This window comes from Scophthalmus maximus, chromosome 3 (assembly GCF_022379125.1).
Source record: "Scophthalmus maximus strain ysfricsl-2021 chromosome 3, ASM2237912v1, whole genome shotgun sequence".
In the NCBI taxonomy this organism is placed as follows: domain Eukaryota; kingdom Metazoa; phylum Chordata; class Actinopteri; order Pleuronectiformes; family Scophthalmidae; genus Scophthalmus; species Scophthalmus maximus.
In genome coordinates, this window is record NC_061517.1 from 6,245,666 (window position 1) to 6,256,451 (window position 10,786).

Genomic DNA, 10,786 nt, shown 5'->3' on the forward strand with positions numbered 1-10,786 from the left:
GTGATAATTAAAGTCCCGAAATAGGTCTGTGGAAAGACGTGTGTTTTGTCAGCCAAGGACCATTAACTGAACAAATACTTCATTGTGAGTTGTTCCTGTCCAAAGCACGACGCGGACACCTACAACATCAGAAAACACTGGCCTCCACGGAGAAGATTGACTTATTTCTACACCTTTTTCCTGTCAAGGGCCATTTCAATTTTCCAACAAGCCATTTCTCAATTGTCTCGGTGGTGAAACTGGGGACAAAGGACCAGAGACTAAATGTTTGAGGAAGTATATAGACAAAGGCATTTCACACTCTCTTTAAGTAGTTAGTAATTTCAGTCATTTTGTTTATGCTTGCTTAATTATAACAGGGCAGCAACAACATGTCAAAACTCATGAATAACTTTTTTAAATCTGCGAAGGCGCTGTTGGTCGTTATATGCACACTATAAATACTATATTTATTCTTCAACACAATTTCACGACATAAAAGCTCCTGAAGTGAGTGTATTGGACTGTTGCTTCGTGGTAGAGCTGTGTGCAGTGCTCTTTGCTCTGCTGCCGCTCTCCCTCACTATCTCTGTGACAGTCAGACTGACCATCAGCAGCACCAGGAGATATCTCGCCCGTTAAAAACCTCCATGAAGTTTTTTACCGTCATTGGCAGGCTAGCTGCATTCAGCATGAACTCGCTGAGTATACTGCTTTCACTGCGTGCGTTCAGGCGACAAAATGCAGTTCTCAGTGGGCAAACAGACCTTTGGACTTTTCTTATTTTACTTTAATTCCTTCCCCTCCTTGCTTTCCTCCTTCCCTTAACTCCCCTCGTCACTGCTCCGAAGAAATTGAATTGCACAAGCTCATAAGTGGTTTTCAGCACAGTGTAGAGCTCCGCACGACTGCAAATCATTTTGAGTTTAAAAGCAGTCGACAGAGTCTGCTGAGTTTCTGCCTTCAGCTGAACACGTCGATAGTGAATGGATGTAAATTTCCTTCATGTGCTATCGACTCCTCCTAACTGCATGAAATGTAAGGAGAAATGAATCATCCAGAAATCAATGCAGATGTGGTTTATCCTCCTACCTTGTTTTTCTCTTATTGTTTCTCTGGGCTGCCGTGGCTCTTTAAAACTCCGTATCGGCTCCTCTAATAGCCTCAGTCCTCACAGGACCTGTGTTTTGTAAAGAAAATGACTGAACCAAGTCGAGTCAGACGGGGCGGAGCAGGTGGGAGAAAAAAAAAGGAATTGCGCACATTTGAAGTTAAAACATGTATATGAATGACACAAATGGAATTGCCTGCGGCACAATATTAAACTACAAATTATGACAGTGTGCCTATATCACTCTCGTCACTAATGAATAGTTTGTTCTTCAGAGTCATCATGAATACCAAGACGATTGCCATGCCCTTGGCAAACTGGCCCGGTAACCAGGCTCAATCGCTCTGTGTTCCACAAATACTCAGTTCACTCTTTGCCTGCCCTTGCCATATTGCAAACTTATTTTCGCCCCTTTTCGACAACACAGAGCTCAATGGATGCACACACACATGCATAGCCAACATAAAAATAGTATAATTGCATGAGGACACTCACAAAAATACTCTTGGGCTCACAATCATCAAAGGTGGTTGTTTTGTTGTGTTCAGGAGCTGCAGCCCTTGATATTCAAATGCTGGAGGTTTAGAGGCTGCACAGTCCAGGCGTCAGCGATTATGATGATCAAATACAAAACAATGATCGCACACACACACACACACACGTCAACACACTAACACACATACACAGCATTTGGGAGCGAGAGGGCCTTTGAAATCCAAAACACTTTAACACAGGCGGACAGATTGAGGGCTGTGGAAAAGTGTGATAGAGAGAACGAAGCAAAGAAATGAGGAACCGATATCTCAAAAGTTTTGCTGTTTTTCTCAAACTCAAAAAAATGCCAGGCGATGATTGACTTCAGTGAAACTGCTGGACAGATTTAAACCATCTCATGATCCACCCATGAAATGTTTGACATTTCTGGCTCGCGGAAAAAAATGCAGTTTTCAGGTTTTCCGTTCTAGCAAGGACGTTATGATTTTCCGCCCTGGTTGGTTGGTTGGTTGGTTCATCAGCAGATTATGCAAAAACTACGAAAGAGATTGGCATGAAACTTGATGGAAGGATGGGACACGGGCCAAGGAAGGACCATTTGGCCCGTATTCGAAACAAGGGGCGGGATGTTTTTTTACGTTCTTCAACATTGCAAGGTAATAATGCATTGATGAAAAATATCGGGCATATTCAAGGGACTGATATTTAATATAGAACCTTTATCTATAGTGGATTTACATATGGTTCCATCAGGGGACTGTCGGGTGGAGGTATGGGCTCCACTAAGTGCCATTCCAGTTTCAGTTTCAGGAACTGCTTGCTGTACGGTTCCTACAGTACTCGATTGAGCCGGTTGTAGCTTCCTTAGCGATCGCCACGAATCACGATTTGAAAGGGTAAGTGAGGTGAGGTCGAGAGTGGGAGAAACCCAACAGTTCCCATAATGAGCAAGCACTTGGCGACTGTGGAGGAGAATATTAACTCCCTTTCAACAGGAAGAAATATCTAGCAGAACCGGCCTCAGTAGTGGGCGGCCGGCCGCGAACGACATATTGATATATTAAATACATGCCGAGCTTCTACGTTTATCTGATGATGAGTTAAGAATTTTCCATCACTGTCAAATCTCTTGAGAGAATTTGAGGAAAGCCCATGTGGTGTTAAGCAAGCAAATGTTTGTGCTATAGTCACACTGGACAATTAAAGAGGAACACTAATCTGGATGAAAACAATATTGATGCGTGATCTATAAGGGCAATAAAATGAGCACAAATTTTCTTTAATGATGTTTGTGCATGAAAATTACACGATGTTTCTGTTTGTATCATGGAAAATGGAAGATGGATTTTCGTGGCATTTTTCCTGATTGAGGACATAGACAGACTCAACAACCTCTCCAACAACAATAGGCCAACAAACGTCAAGAAAGAAAGAAAGAAAGAAAGAAATCCAGCAGACAAAGAAACAGGAGTGGAGAATACACAGCTGCTACCTGCTTGACTTTTAAATTTTGAGTGTCCAAAGCTTCGTATTTGTAGAATATCTTACTCGGTTGTGTTCATTTTAGACCTTTGCCTTCTGTGTAACACTTGCTGTGAGAGCTGGCTGAGGGACGACGGGGAAGCGAAGAACAGGGAAAGTGAAAGACAGGAGGGTAGAGAAAAAGCAGCCTCGTGGAAGGTGCAAGAAATGGTGTTACTATCAAATTATTAAAAGGTATTTTCAAAATTGGCCATTTGGCTGCAATTGTGCACTCAGCTCTGCTGGGTGCAGCAACGAAGTGCAGCTGATTCCACCCAGAGAGACAGGGAAAAGGGCAACACTTACAGGAAAGACGGGAGAGAGGCTTCTGAGGGCCGGGACGCTGCGCAGAAAACAACAGGAGGCGATGGACAGTCAGAAGGCGCGATGAGGAAGGAGCGAGCAGCAGCACGAGGTCTAATTGTTGATTAGATGCATTAGGATTCCTGTCATCTTAGTTTCACAGTGACGGAATACAATTACTTCATAACAACAGCAAGCCACTGAAAACCCACAAATACGGGGACTATTGTCAGTTGTTGATGCTCCATTTATCTCAAACTTTTGTGTTCGTGAAACAATTACTGTGAAGGTGCTTAGAGTACCTGAAAACTCAATTTTTTAAATCTATGACTAAACCCACTGCGACATCACCCATTGGTTTGTCAAATGCAGTTTTCAAGCCTTGAATTTGGCCTTTTGTCCAGCGCCATCTTGTTAGTTTAAAAAACCCCCCCACAAAAGTCCACCTACACCTGCACCCATCGGACGTTACTAGCCGTCAATCACGCGGCATGCACGCCCCAATGCATACCAGGCCTTATCGTCTATTTTGCCCTAAATAATGAATCGTTATTTACTGAATGAACATCATGCTGTGTTGAAGAAGACTTGAAACTACAGATTGAACCATGCACTCCTCAGGAAAATGTTGACTGACGTTATGAGTCGAGTGAGAAGTAGAGTCGTCTTCTCATATACAGTAGTGGTAAATAGAAAACGGACTTCTTGATGGCAGCCAGTGGAGTCGCTCTCTGCTGGTCATTCCAGAGAATGCAGGTTTTGGGCACTTCCACACTGGCTTCACTTTCCGGACCCAGTGACTAAATATGAATACATTTTTTTTTTTAAAAACAGTCCCGGAGACGACCTTGGGCATGACGGGTCACGACAACGCTGCGTGCGCGATGACGCTCGATTGGGAAGAACACAGAGCTAACGTGCGTTCTCCTCAATCACACAACAGATGCCTGCATGGATGAAGTGGATATTATGACACCGAAGGCCCTGTGAACGGGGAGGGTCCAGCAGAGACAATAACCTCGCTTAATTGAAAGAAATTATGCAAATAAGTAATTACAGCACGATTTCTTTGAGCACAATCCCCCGGACAGTTTTTTTTTTGTTGTTTTCCCTCCATTACACATGAAGGCTGGATGAAGGTATCGGGGGCTCGGGCCTGACAGGGCGAAGAGGGGAAGGGAAAGTCAAAGGGAGATAAACAGCAGGAAAACCGGAAGTGGATACATCCAAAGAACAAAAGAGGAACAGAGAGGAGAGTCCTTGAGCTAATGTCCCGTTATTTTTAAAACTCATTACATGCTAATTGTGTTCACATTAACACCGTCAACCGTACAACGCGATGCGTAATCAGTTCAATCTATTGTTTTTAGGCGAGAGGCTGATGGTGATGAACACTAAGCGGCAGCCGCGGACGTAAACATGCGCCAGGTTTGTTGAAACTTACACCAAACCAACCATATGACACATTTTTGATATTATATACGTTGTTCAGCTGAATTAAAACAAACAAAATCAGAAATTGGAGGACAATGACAAATACCATCTTTGCTGTTTAGCTGATTAACCCATTATAGTACTTTAATGCTCAATAGTAGCTGGCATGATACGGAATTTTGATTTGATTTCCATGATTTCTGGTCTTAATTTGGTTTTGTTTTTAATGTTCAATTCACGCATTTTGTTTAACAAATCATCACCTATCGAAATATATAATCCCATATCACGGTGTACAGTAAACACACAGCTCCATTGTAATATAGCAATTGTGTTCCACATTGAATATCTCTCGAATGTTGTGGAGTAGCGTGAGTGCGGTGGAGTCTGACAGGGAAGTAACCGCACCTGACGGGAACCCGACCCGAAACCCAGTGCACCTAATGTAACCTGAAGACGTTGAGGTCGTGTTAACCTTTCACACAGTTGTTGTTGTTGTTGTTGTTGTTGTCGTCGTTACCATGGTCACAGCTCGCCTGTTTACCCTGGTCACACATGAGCCGGCACTTTGTAAAGGACCTTTTAGAAAGGTACTGTCATGCTATCGGTGGATTGTTTTAACGCAAAAATGTGAAATGTTCGCTGGCTATTGTTTGGGCGACCGTCTTATCTAAATGTTTGTCCGGGCGCGGCGATGCGTATTTAACCCCCAGATGTGTATATCCTAGAAAACCCTGTAAATAAGGCAAATTGTTCGAATGCATTGATGGTTTTTCAACATTTGCTACTGTAGGAAGATGTCACGGTTACAAACAGAAAAACTTACAATGATCAATAATTGTGTCTAGTCACTGGTATGTTTGGTAGAAAGGGGAAAAAAAACTGAAAATATTTCCTGGGTCACCATGAAGGTCACTGGGTGCACTGATTTGATAGTAACCTGTCTGAAATCATCATGTCTGGGTGGCTTCATGCTACACACACACGCACGCACACACACGCACACACACACACACACACACACACACACACACACACACACACACGGTCAGCTCTCACCAGTAGATCCAAAATATAAATGTCAAACCTCAAGTGAATTTAATTTAATGCACTCTGTCGTCACTGCAGGACACACGCATGCACAACCACACACAGAACTACAGACAGAACCACACACACACACACACACACACACACACACACACACACACACACACACACACACACACACACACACACACACACACGGTCAGCTCTCACCAGTAGATCCAAAATATAAATGTCAAACCTCAAGTGAATTTAATTTAATGCACTCTGTCGTCACTGCAGGACACACACATGCACAACCACACACAGAACTACAGACAGAACCACACACACACACACACACACACACCCACAAACACAGACTCCCTGCTGTGACTGTCTCCAATTACTGAGCAGGTCTTTTAGAAAAGGTCATCGATCATGCGTGTGTGCGTGTGTGTGTGTGTGTGTGTGTGTGTGTGCGAGTGTGCGTGGGCGTGTGTGTGTGTGCGTGTGTTCTGTGTACCCGCTGCGAACCTCAATTTCACCAATTTCTTCAATTTTCCATTTTTGAATCACCTCAAAGTCGAGCAAATACTAATTGATAGTTACTCGGCTGCTTGGTTTGTCTGTCTGTCTGTGAGCTAACACACACACACACACACACACACACAAACACACACTTGAAGGAGGGTACTTGCTTTAACTTTCAGCCACATCCAATATTTCGATTTATGCCCGAGTGGTCATATACGTGGTTTTATATATATATATATATATATATATATATATATATATATATTATACATTTTGTTCAAACAATCAATGAGTATAAAAATGTTTAAATAGAAAAGAGCAGCGAATTCACACACTCGAATAAACACAATAACAGGGTGACCTGAAAATGCTACTTGAATCCAAAAGAAAAATCAGATCCATCATGTCTTTGTTTTTTTGGAGGGAAAGCTCTTAACCTTTAACCAGCTCGCCCACCGTTGTTGTTTTGCCCCTGTCGCTTCTCTCCTGTTTCCCCTCTGCCGAAGAACCAGTGACCTTTAGTGTGAAACACTGCTCTTCTTCTGTGTGCGTGTGTGTGTGTGTGTGAGTGAGTGAGTGCACCATGTTTGTTTTAAATGTCATTTAAAATATGCTTGTAACCACAGAAAGCCCAGAGAGGATAACACTTGTGATCCAGAGCTGATTGCAAAACATAAAGTGTGGGTTTTTCATACTCGTACAATGGAGGAGAATGGAACAGACACAATGATCATTCTAATCAAGTACCACTATTTGTTAAATAATAGAATACAGGTTTGCTCAATCAACCCTGTCACTTACAAATTATGTTTACCACACAACTAATTTTGCAACAGCAAATATGTTTTGAGGGGAACTTCATGACAACTGTAGCAAGGTTGTTTTTTTTTACTTTTGCATTATTCAAATGTCACTGAACATATCAGTAAAATGTTTCTACACTACGACCACACTTTTCTGTGTTTGTGTCCTACAGACTCGGGGATGAAGTTTAGCAGACAGAGAGACGGAGGCATCCAAAGTCCGGCTCTCACATTTAACTCGACGGCAGTCCTGCTCATGGAGGGTTTGGCTCTGGCTGGCGGGTTTCCAACGACAACGTTAGGAGGCACAAAGTAATCATCTGGAACATTTATCGCCCCAAGACCTTCTGATGAAAGACCGTTTCATGATGTAAGCAGCGCCGTGTGCAATTCCGTGTCCTCGACTTTTAGTGGTCTGTTGTCTTGTCATGCCGCAACTTTGCATGCATGCATTCCTTCCGCATGCAAACTGCAGGCTGGATGTGTAGCATTGCAGCCAAAGAACATCATTTGTTGTACCAGTATCTAGCACAAAAAAAGAAGAAGTGCAAAATGGTGTGCGGGCCCCAGGCTTGAGCATAAGCTCATTCAACTAACTGAACCTGATGAAGGCCATCTGCAGCTTGTCGTTTCCCTACTGTCTCCTCTCCTTAACGTGGGAGTCATTTTCAGCTCCATAAACGGGATTCGTATAATTCAAATCAGCAGGACTTGGTCTTTCGCAACCTGCTGGTGTCATCGATTTGATTCTTGTGTTCAGACTGCGGTCCTTGCACTTGAATTTAGAACTTTAACATCCAGTCATTTGTGCTGTAGAGAGAAAATTGGATTTTTAATAGCCAATGTCACTCGGTTGGAATAAAACAGCGCACTATGACACCGGTGCATAAAAACCTCTGCCCAGGCTTCCTGCAATATTGTTCCAGACATACGAGGAATTAAAAAAAACACTTATCTCGGACCCACGGTGCAATAGTACAAAATAAAGAAGAAGAAGAAAAAAAGAAGATAAGTAATATATACAATAAGTAAATTCTAAATAGTGCAAAAAGTAATAGTAAGGCAAAACCACAAGGTATAGAAAAGCTAAAGAAATTGAAAATGTGCAATAGAAAGGAAATACTGTACAGCATGTGAAATATACAGGAAACTGTACAGTACTATTCCCAGTATTTATAAGCTGTAATATAATATAGACAGTGGAATCTGGAGACATAACCAGGAGCCTCCGGTCCACAGCAGCAGTTTTTAATTTTCAGTAGAGCATTACGAAGCGAGGGGCGAGTTCTTTGTTAATGAGGAGCGTGACCAGGAGGAAAGGATGGACGATAGACCTGGTCCGGTCCCGTCGTGCGAGGCTGGAGTGTGACGTTAAAGGTAGAGACGTGTTAAACTGTGAGCGTCCACAGCGGAGCGACGTCAACACTCAGCGAGAAGGACCGAGCGTGGATTACTGCGAGGGGGATCTCAAGCGGTGGTGAGAGGCGGACGGATCGAAGGGGATGAACGGTGACAGAGAGAACGAAAGACGTCAGCTGTGTGTCGCCATCAGTCTGCACGCGTGCGTGTGTGTGTGTGCGTGTGTGTGTGTGTGTGCGTTTGTGTGTGTGTGTGTGTGTGTGTGTGTGTGTGTGTGTGTTCAGGCTGGGTTCAGGTTCAGGTCAAGTTGGCAGCAGGCTAAGGCTGCATTCACAAGGCCGAATTTTCTTTTTAATAAAAACGACCCCTGTCCCCTTTTTGTCGATTTTTTGTAAATTAACCCTTTTTTGTGATTTTTTTTTTGTATATAATTATATATAATATAATTTTTAAATGTATTCTTCTGTCCACTTTGCTGCTGTAATGCCCACATTTCCCCATTGTGGGACGAATAAAGGTATATCTTATCTCATCTTATCTTATCTTGTCCATCTGAGAGACTGAGAGAATCGTGTTTGGCCGTGTCTACTGTGATTGGCTGACAGCTGACCTGTCTGTTTTCACTGGTTCTCCAAAACTTAGCTTGACCTGCTCCATAGGAAATCACTCATCATTTGTCTCAACATGGAGCAATATAGCCATTCAGCATATTCACAGAACGGTTAGAAACTCGGCTACACCTCAACATCAACCACTCACACCTGTATGAAACACCACTAAAACAACAGGCAGCTAAATCAGCATATCGCAGGAACACGAAAATTGTACATGTCCGATATGTGACAGTCGTGATATTCCAAGCTAAGAACACAAGCTACATGTGAATTGAAAGTTCACTGATTCCAATAGTGTGTTTATTATAACCCTCGGTCCAACTGTCATCGAATAAGCAGCCGAAGAAGAGTATAAAAAAATTTTCGTATCAAAAAGTGACATTAAAATTATATTTGGTAAACGTGAAGCTATGAAGCCACGAGGCATCGGCACAGGACGGGGAGACGCTCGGCTTCACGCCAACGTCAACCCTCTTCACCGACGCGAAACACAATTAAAACACCGAGCCACCGAGTCGGCATATCGCATAAACACGACAACTTCACGTGATAATATATCACCGATGTCAGAATTGATAGCTGCTGCTACCAACATGCTAACAACACAAGCTACATATCATGCTAACGCCCAGCCTCTGCACATTCCAACGCTCTCCTTCCTCTAAAACTCGGACATTAAACATTCAGCCCATCAGCAGCTGACCAATGTATTAACACAGCGACAATACATAGATTGTGTCTTACCGTCGAAGTATTTCCAGGAAAAGTTGTGTTTTGGTCCATAAATCCGATTCCGTTAGCTAGCACAAAGACCGTTCGTCATTTCAAGATACTAATCCTCCTGTTGCGTCCTTCTTAGTCTCCAGCAGAGGAAGTCGGGTGTGAAATGGCGTCATGCGCTGTCCGTCGATTCTACTGGCTCTGGCGGTTCTACAGACGTGTCAATCATTCCGATTGACCAATGGGCTGCTGAGCTACAGCCCTCCGAAGTTTACGTTGAGTCTCCTGGAAGCTCTGACGACATGACCCCGCGCTACAAAGATCGTTTATACAGAGACAGATGATCACCCGTGTTCGTTTGCCAATTTCGAGAGTCCGTCTGACCATGTCCCTACTTAAGTCTGTAAAACTTTCCTCTGCTTCACTTTATCAGCACGAAATTTGGCACAGGTACTGTTCAGATGTTGTTCTATGGATTCCAAGAGGAATGGGCTTCATCTGCATTATTACATAGGAGATATTCACTCTGAATTTGTATTTAATTTTAAACATCTGACATCGGAGCTTCGTTATTATTCCAAATATTATTTTGAATGGGCTCCTTCGGCAGATACTGCCGACAAATTCATTCAATTGCAATAGCATCACGTAGACTAGAGTATAATTATTTTTTTTTTGATGCTACATTGGATTAGTAATTAAATTCTTTGTGCAAGAGCACTGGTTAAACAATTACTGCGGTCACAACTGATGTTGTAAATTAGCACATGAAGGGTAATGGCGTTCTTCGGGGCTTGGCGGCGCGAGCTCTGCTAAGGAAACTAATGATTTACAGTAAGCACATCATCATCATCATCGTAATTTTATTCCTGTTTACCCCGGGC

General features: G+C 42.9%; 1 long non-coding RNA gene across 2 annotated transcripts in view; it reads right to left on the reverse strand.

The window, feature by feature from the left end:
- The window catches only part of LOC118316399, a 43,854-nt gene extending 33,589 nt beyond the window's left edge, over positions 1-10,265 (reverse strand). Inside the window, exons 1-2 of one of the 2 annotated variants that reach the window (XR_004795189.2) lie at positions 9,927-10,265; positions 1,072-1,181 (exon numbers count right to left, since the gene is read on the reverse strand). This is a non-coding gene — a long non-coding RNA (uncharacterized LOC118316399). The remainder of the gene's footprint in view (positions 1-1,071; positions 1,182-9,926) is intronic. The other variant, XR_007030527.1, reaches the window with a different exon arrangement.
- Between the last annotated feature and the right edge of the window lie 521 nt (positions 10,266-10,786).